Consider the following 9,481-nt stretch of genomic DNA (forward strand, 5'->3'; position numbering starts at 1 on the left):
ATAGGAGAGACTGAACATAAAATGCCTTACATTATTCTTGGCACCTAGTAGATGTCAGTGGTGTGCTGGAGCCTTCTTGGGCCAGCTGGAGAGAGCAATGGTGCACGGCTCCTTCCAAGTCTATGTTCAGTGACTTGAGATTGCTGGAATTCAGCCATGGGATGAGTGTTTACACCACAGAAATAGGCAAAAGATACATACAGAAAAGGCCTTATCCTCCAGGAGAGCCAGTTGCTTTACATTTACCAGTACACCATTGGTAGACATTCCTTTTGTGGTTATCTGTTGATGGGTAGATTTTAGAAGGTAATTTGTTTTTCTCTCATGAAACAAAAATAGCAAAGCATAGCCCAAATAGAAGGATGTCACAGAAGGGCTCCAGGAAAGCCCTTCCTGAGATCACTCTCTTACCATATATCTATTATGTATTCTCAGGATTTCTCTCAAATTCCCAGACTCACGGAAAAGATGACACTCAATTATGAGCAGACACTGACATTTTTTGTGAGATTAGTTCGTCAGAGGTTTTCCTTCTAAGCCAAACTGACTGAGTTCAGGGATCTGAAAAACACAATTTAACTAATGAGCATCTGTTGGCTGTAAGGCCATCTAGGGATGAAGATAGCTAAAGCAAACAATGTCTGTAGTTCATGGGGTTACATTTATCAATGCAGAGGAGACAAGTAAACACATAATCAACTTTCCATAATTTTAGATAATAGTAAATGGTAGATGAAAATAAAACAGTTTAATTTGGTAAACAGTGAGCAGGGCAGTGGAATTGCTTCAAGTAGACTGACCAGGAAAGGCTTCTCTAATAAGGAAATATTTCAACAGAAATCTAAAAGGATGCAGCTGTGTTCTGAGTCAGAGGCACATTCCAAGTGACGAAGAGCAAGAGAAAGGCCCTGAGGCAAGAATAAACTTGTTTTCAAGAACAGAAAGCAGGTTAGTAGAGCTGAGGCACTGTGAGTTTAAGAAGAGATTGGTGTGACATGGAGCAGCAGCACAGTCAAGCAGGGAACAGATCACATAAAGCCCTTTAGAGAGTGAAGTCTGCTTTTTACGCTAGGTGCAATTGGGAGTTCTGAAAACCGTAAGAAGCACTGGGGTTCAGGGAGACAGTAGCCTGATCTCCAATAGAGTTTATTATTATTATTATTATTATTATACTTTAAGTTTTAGGGTACATGTGCACAACGTGCAGGTTTGTTACGTATATATACATGTGCCATGTTGGTGTGCTGCACCCATTAACTTGTCATTTAACATTAGGTATATCTCCTAATGCTATCCCTCCCCCCTCCCCCTACCCCATAACAGGCCCCCATGTGTGATGTTCCCCTTCCTGTGTCCATATGTTCTCGTTGTTCAATTCCCACCTAGGAGTGAGATCATGCGGTGTTTGGTTTTTTGTCCAATAGAGTTTTAAAGGATCACTCTGATCGCTCTGTGAAGAATACATTTTAGAAAGTCAAAAGTGGAGCCAAAAGACCAGTTAAGTGGCTACTACAATAGTCTAGGTAAAAGATATAATAGTGGCTTGGATAAGGGGACAGGTGATCTAGATGAAGAGAAAAGGGTAGATTTGGGATATATTTTATAGGTTGAATCAGTAGCGTTTGTTGATGGATTTGATGTTTATGTAAGGGAAGAAAACAAGAATGTGCATATATATATATAAAAAAATATGAGTTTTAGAAACAGTGTAGATACTGTTCCCATCAGTTAATTTCTAGTCTGAGGTAGGTCATAAACGAAATGAGCTATCTAAGCAATAAGGGAAAGAAAAATGTTTATACTTATTGCAAGTTAGAAAACATAAAGCTGTTCATAGTGCATCCTGTTTCAAGCCATGTCTCCAAATATAAATGATTAATGTATTTGTGGTGTATTTAAGTTCTCCCATGGCGTTGTATTGTTGGTAAAATGCAATTACAATGCAGTAGGAAAATCATGTTTCAATTACATTGGCATATAAATTAGTCTTACATAAAATAATTAAAACATTATCTAAGTTTGCAAACTTAGGTCTCAGATTTAATGAATCTTTTTGAATATTTATTTTCTGTCTCCCTGCTACTTTTTTTCTGTCCTTTATAGTTTTGCTCTGGGAGGCTCTAGAAAAGAAGGAGAAAAAAATATTTTGGAAGCCCAAATTTTATTAAAATGATCTTAGTTTTTATGACTCTCAAGCAAAGCTATAGGAGATTCCTAGCCAGGAGATCATTTAGTGTACATTTAGTACCTAACAATTAGGTGTTCAAGTATCCTGAAAAAAGCCCTGATAAACTGTTTGTTGGGTAAAATTTAATAAATAATTTTACAAATGCAAAGCCAAGCTTATAAAAATTAAAGAAAATTTCCAGGAACAAAAAAGCAAAAGAGAAGCAAGAAACAGAGTGGTAAGATGACGTTATAGCTGTGACTCCCTGGGGATGGTGGCTGATTTCAGTAACTCAGGAGCTTGTTTGTTATTGTTGTTTATTACTTTATTGGGATATAATAAGTACATAGTACATTAAGAAAATTGTACAGTTCAAATTTACATATTTATACTCCTAAATAAACACTACCTAGGTTAGGATACAAAACATTCCTATTAATTACCTAAGAATTGTCCCTTATGCCCCTCTATGCCAATAACTCCTCCAAAGTTACCACTCTTCTATTAGCATTAATAAGTTTTGCCTGCCTGTCATTAAGCTTCATAAATTAATTCAAACAATATGTAATCTTTTGTGTCTGGCTTCTTTTGCTCATAATTATGTTTGTGAGATTCCCTATGTTTTTGCATGTTTTACATGTATCAGTAAAATGTCTTTTCTTACTGTTGTATACCACTTTTCTTAAGAGCTAGGATCACGGCCCGGCGTGGTGGCTCGCGCCTGTAATCCCAGCAGTTTGGGAGGCCAAGGTGGGCAGATTGCCTGAGCTCAGGGGTTCACAACCAGCCTAGGCAACATGGTAAAACCCCATCTCTACTAAAAAAAAAAAAAAAAAATTATCCAGGCGTGGCGGTGTGTGCCTGTAGTCCAAGCTACTCGGGAGGCTGAGGCAGGAGAATTGCTTGAACCCAGGAGGCAGAGGTTGCAGTGAGTGGAGATACTGCCACTGCACTCCAGCCTGGGCAACAGAGTGAGACTCTGTCTCAAAATAAATAAACAAATTAATTAATTTAAAAAATAAAGAGCTAGGATCACATTCTGTCACTCAGGCTGGAGTGCAGTGGCATGATCATAGCTAACCGCAGCTTCAAACTCCTGGGCTCAAGCAATTCTCTTGCCTCAGCCTTCTGAGCAGCTGAGATTATAGGCACAAGCCTGGATTCCCTTGTTGTATACCTATACCTCAATATTTATTCTTTCTAATCTTGATGGATGTTTGGATTGTTGCCAGTTTGAGACCATAATGAATATATCATCTGTGAACATTCACATACATGTTTTTGATGACTATAAATACTCTTTTCTGTGCATATATACCAGTGATAGAATTTCTGGTCGTGAATATATATGGCTAGCATTAATAGATACTGACAAACATATCTTCAAAGTAGTTGTCCAGGTATATATTCTTACCAGGAATATGTGGGAGTTTCTTTTGCTCTACATCTTTGAAAACACTTATTGTCAGGTTTTTTTTTTTAATTTAGTTATCCTGGTGGTGGTCTAGCAATATTTCATTACTATTTTAACTTGCATTTTTCTGATGAATAACTCAAAAAATAAGAAAAAGACTGACATCCCAATGCACTAAGTTAGCATTTACGTTTGTCATTTTACTAAATATTGTCTTTCTGTCTTGGTTCTTTTTCCTTCTCTAGTTCCCCCATTCTTGATATTGTATAAAAAGATACTGCTATGTATATGTTTGTATATTGACATTTTTTAACAATTCCTAAAGACAAAAGATTGCATTCCAAAAAGCAGGGCTTAAATTTTTAAGTACTTTCAATGTCATGTCTAATATGCTTTATTGATCTCATAAAAAGGAAGAGATTAGTTTTGTTGACTTTAGGTCCCAAGGAGACAGAAGCAGGGAGGAAGTTCTCTTACACTAGGAGGAAATAACTTGACAGGAAGAAATGCAATAGGGGAAAAATCCTGAAGGCTACCATTTGAAGCTGCCAGAATGGTTCCTCAGCTTTGTGCAGATCAAAGTGCTCCAGCTCAGTGTCACGAAGCTAAAGGCAATTGCTTCTCTTATTTTTCCTGGCTCCCTTCTGGATTCCTTTTTGCCTATAACGCTGCTCTAAGTAGTATTCTGGCTGAGGCTTGTAGGGGGCAGACCTACTTGTCTTTAAAATAAATGGACAATGCATGATTCTTTAGAAATAAGCATATCTTTTAATTGCAAGCACCAGGCCAAATTAGGTGACTCTAAACCATTTATTAATCTTTGTTCTGAATTTAAGATAGAAATGAGGTGATTAGGATGAGTAAATAAAAGAAAATAAATTGGGCAGAAAATGAAGCATGGAAGAATTCTTTTCCCACTTCTATTTCCTCCTCCTCCTCTTTTATCAGAGCTTTATCAGACTGATTCTATTAAGGTCATGGACAAGAATCAATATATCAAGATGAGCTGAGTTGTTCAGGTGTTACAATTTTATCTTTATTATTTTTTAGAGGGAGTCAAAATTAGATTTGATATTTAGAAGTTTGGCAGTTGTAAACTTTACAGGATTTTTTTAAGAGAAAAAGATATTTTCTGTGGCATTTCATACTTTCTTTTCATCCATAAAATTTTGTTAGCTCATAATTTCTCAAAATGAGAAGAACATCACAGAAAATTATAATAAACTATCTTCAGTCAGAAGCATACACTTATATTTTAACTGTAAATTTTAATCCTTGTCTCATTCATTGTCTTTGGCCAGAAATATTAAAACAAGATGAGTATTTTAATATTTAAAACAATTTTTTTTAAATTGTACTTTAAGTTTTAGGGTACATGTGCACAACGTGCAGGTTAGTTACATATGTATACATGTTCAATGTTGGTGTGCTGCATCCATTAACTAGTCATTTAACATATCTCCTAATGCTATCCCTCCCCCCTCCCCCTACCATAGACTGGATTAAGAAAATGTGGCACATATACACCATGGAATACTATGCAGCCATAAAAAAGGATGAGCTCATGTCCTTTGCAGGGACATGGATGAAGCTGGAAACCATCATTCTCAGCAAACTATCGCAAGGACAAAAAACCAAACACTGCATGTTCTCACTCATAGGTGGGAATTGAACAATGAGAACACATGGACACAGGAAGTATTTTAGTGTTCAAAAAAAATACACTTAGGGAAGTGAGAAATCAAATAACTATTAAGAATAAAAAAAGTTAGTTGATGAGTGATGTTTCTCTGGAAAAACACCTTATATATTATTGAAACAAATTTCTAGAGGGGAATACATCTGGATTAGAGAATTGTGTAAGTCTCAGGCCCTAGAAAACTTTTATCTGCCTCCTCCTCCAATGTAGAATTTCCTCTGACTTGCTTTGAATCACAGCACACTCAGTTTAAGGGATGTCTGCTTGGTGGGCCTATGCTTAATACAAAATTCTATTCAGAGAAAGTTGAGGAAAAAGTTACAATTTTTTTTCAACTAGCAGCATGAGAAAACTTAAATGTAATGAAATGAATGTAATGAAATAAAGCCCCACTTATTATTCATTCAGGATATGATCTGAAAAAGCTGACCTGAAATATTATGTCTGAATTATTTTTCTTGGAAAAAAGTCCTTTGTTTCAAAGTGCAAATTGTAAAAATGCACTAACACTTAGCGTGTCAAAGAAACTCCACTTGAACAAGTGATCCCATCTCTGTGACTGTTCCATGTAATTATGATAAAAATGGCAACCCAAACTCTTGAATAACCATAGGAAGAATTATCATGTCTGAATGTACCCAAAGCTTACCTACTAGCCAAAAAGAAACACCTGAACTTAAAGATAATTGACTCAATTTCTCACAGAAAGACATCATTTTGAATTTGCAGCAATATTTTAAAAGAGAAAATCGAGAACACGTAATGTCCCTAGGACAACTAGTTAGTCATTTTTGGGGTAATGGTCTTCACTGTTGCTATGTGATTATTTTGGGGCTCTATCCAATTCAATAGATCTTGGGTAAGTCTCAGTATTTTTTAAACTAATAGCTAAGGTAATGTCGGTTATCCATGATTCATACCTTGATAGACATTGTCAGAGATCAGTCGTTGTAACTGGGGAAGATTTTGTCCCCCTGAGAACATTTAACAAAGATGGGGACATTTTTATTTGTCATAACTGTGGAATTAGGAATGTTTATTGATATCTAGAGGTTAGAGACCAGTGATGGTGCTAAACATCCCACCATGCACAGGACAGCCACTCACAACAAAGAATTATCCAGCTCAAATATCAAGATTGCCAATATTGAGAAACTCAGGCCTTAGAGAAATAAATGTCTGATTTTAATGTAGATTGTATATGAAAGTTTTCAGTTTTCAATCCCTTTGTTTCCTACTTGACATTATCTCTGTTTTTTTCCTACTCCGTTAAAGCTATAGAGGAAAAACACTTTTAACTTAGTCCTTCAAAAATGCCAGTTTTCTATCCTAATTTTATTTTGTGAGCAGTGGGACAGTTTCAAACATGCACTCAACTTATGATGTGAAAGACATGTATAGTCTCTCTCAGGACAGAAAGCATTGGCACTGTATAAGAATATAAGAATACACTATACTTTTGTTGAGAAGATCCTGCAAACAGAAAGAAAACTATTGAGGCTGAAGCACACAGATTGAGATAGGGAAAGAGGGAAGATAAGAGCAGTGAGGCTGACATGGTGTAGGGCTGGAAAGCTTGTAGAACTTGTAGACAGTAACAGTATAGAGTTTGTAAAATCTTTGCTGAGGATTTTAGAATTTATCATAATAATAATGGAGAAATATTACAGAATTTTATGCCGGAAAATAACCCAAAATTTTAAGCAGGGAAATGTCACAACCTCATAAAATCCACTCTGGCTACTGTACTGAGAATAGATTTGGAAGTCAGGCAAGAATGGATTTAGGAAGATAAAACAAGTAGGTTATTACACTGTCTTATAAAGAGGTTAAAGGTGGTAGTGGATTAGATTGGGGTTGACAGTGGAAATTAAGAGAAGTTGATGGATTTACGTCACATTAGGTGGTAGAATGAACTGGTCTTGGTGAATAAATGCGGAGGGTTAATGAAGAGGATTACTAGTTTGGAAAACTGGATGAATGGTGGTACTAATCAATGAGAAGGAAGATGTAATTTATTTACCATGATATACAGTTGTCCCTTAGTATCTGTTGGGGATTGGCTTCTGGACTCCCTGAGAATACCAAAATCCACAGATGCTCAAATTTCTCATACAAATGGCATAGTGTTTGCTTATAACCTACACACATCCTCCTATATAGTTTAAAATTACCTACACGTCACTTCATTTGCATGGATTCAATGTAGTACTCAGCATATGGAAAATTCAAGTTTTGCTTTTTGGGGCTTTGTGGATTTTTTCCCCAACTATTTCTGATCCAGAGTTGGTTGAATCCACAGATCAGAAACCATGGATATGGAGGACTGAATGCATATATATATATATATATATATATCTTCCACCATGAGATTAGTATTCCTGTAGAAAAAAGAAGAGAGACCAGAGCTCACTGCCTCCTCCATTTGAAGACACAGTGAGAATGCTGCCCTCTGCCAGCCAGGAAATGAGCCCTCACTGGGGAACGAAATTGGCTGGCACCTTAATCTTCGACTCCTCAGCCTCGGGAGCTGTTAGAAATAAATTTCTGTTGTTCTAGCCACCCAGTCTATGGTACATTATTATGACAGCCCCAGCTTTCTAAGACCAACACAAAAATGATAATACTCTGGCTCCTGCTATTCTTTAAGTAATAATCTATTATTGTCTCTGACTCCTGAGTCTCATGTCTTCTGCAAGCATGTAACATGCTAAAGTGAATTATGTTACTCTAAGAGTGAAATATATAATGCACCCTTCCTTAAATGTATTGACATAGAAACTTTTTATGTTCCAAACGAAACGTTTTAGAAGACATTTGCTGTAGATTTTCTTGGCCTTCATTTTAAAGGCATGAGTGGGACAAGTATACTTCAGATTCTCTTTGACTTTGAGAAAATTACTTAAGATTGCCCATTTTCTTTGGCTTCTGGGTAAAAATTTGTAAGGTGCTTTGCCAAGAATAAGGTGCACTGAATGGTAAACACGAATAGGATAGTCAACAGGGAGGAAAATCTCCTCCTTTAAATTTTTGATAAGATAACAATTAACCTTTGCTTTCTACATCAGTCTTTTGCAGGCGAGATCAGTGTGCCAAACTGCCTCACCAGTGTCCCTCTCTTTTTACCTCCACAGTCTGTATGAGCCATTGTGGTTTGATAAAATAACCTTTCTAGCAGCATTGCTCATCTGTATTTATACCTTAGCATGGTACATTGGAAAACAGGAGCATGCATTTGTGTTTGATCCTTTGTAACAAATGATCACAAATTTAGTAGCTTAAAATAATACAAATGTATTATCTCACAATTTTTGTGAGGCAGGAGCCTGGGTTTAGTTATCTGTGTTTTGTATAAAGACACACGTAACCCCATCCATTTATTTTTTCTGTTCTGTTAGAAGGAATTAGTGTATCACAGTTGGTTTATATCCTTTTCTTATATGAGCAAGATATCGTTCTTTCTCATATAAAAATGAGCAGTCCTCAAGAGTAGCCTAAGAACAGGAGAAAGCACATTTTAACATATTGTCAATGTACAGAGTAGAAGACACAAGATATTTAAAGAGAGTAAATCCGGAGGCTCTTCAGATGAAGGGCCAGCCATAAGTAAATGAACGTATTTCTTTAAAGCAGCACATGCAAACCCGGATTATGTTCTCACATATTTAGAAATAGTAATTTAATGGGAGTGCATTCTTAATATTCACTGGATATAATTTTCCCATAAATTCTAAATTTTACATATCACTAAAAATAGAAATGAATCATGATGGTATATTAGAGAAGAATTATATTTTTATGAAAAGAATATGACTGAACTAACTTGAAGACATTTTGTTTTGTAGGAAATAAAATAAAAACTAGGTCATGCCAGCAAATATTACAACTTAGGAATAACTTTTGCTCAATTCTACTAGATTTTCAAAATTTTCAACAAGCTCTGAACATTTTCTATATACTTATTGTGCATTGCTTTTATCTATTGTTTCTAAAGATATATTTAAAAAGATTCAAGCTAAAGCACAATGATGCAGTTGTTACCAATGTCTCATAAATCTCTTCAAATTACCTTTTCGCAGACAGATCAATTATTAATGTAGGTATGGCTCTCAGAGTAATAGGAAGTCAAGCTAAGTGTAGCATGTTCGCTCTATTGCTTGTTTATAACTATCAATTATTCATGTTTCATTTCCTGTGTGCA

Source organism: Pongo abelii, chromosome 11, assembly GCF_028885655.2.
Source record: "Pongo abelii isolate AG06213 chromosome 11, NHGRI_mPonAbe1-v2.0_pri, whole genome shotgun sequence".
Taxonomy (NCBI): Eukaryota; Metazoa; Chordata; class Mammalia; order Primates; family Hominidae; genus Pongo; species Pongo abelii.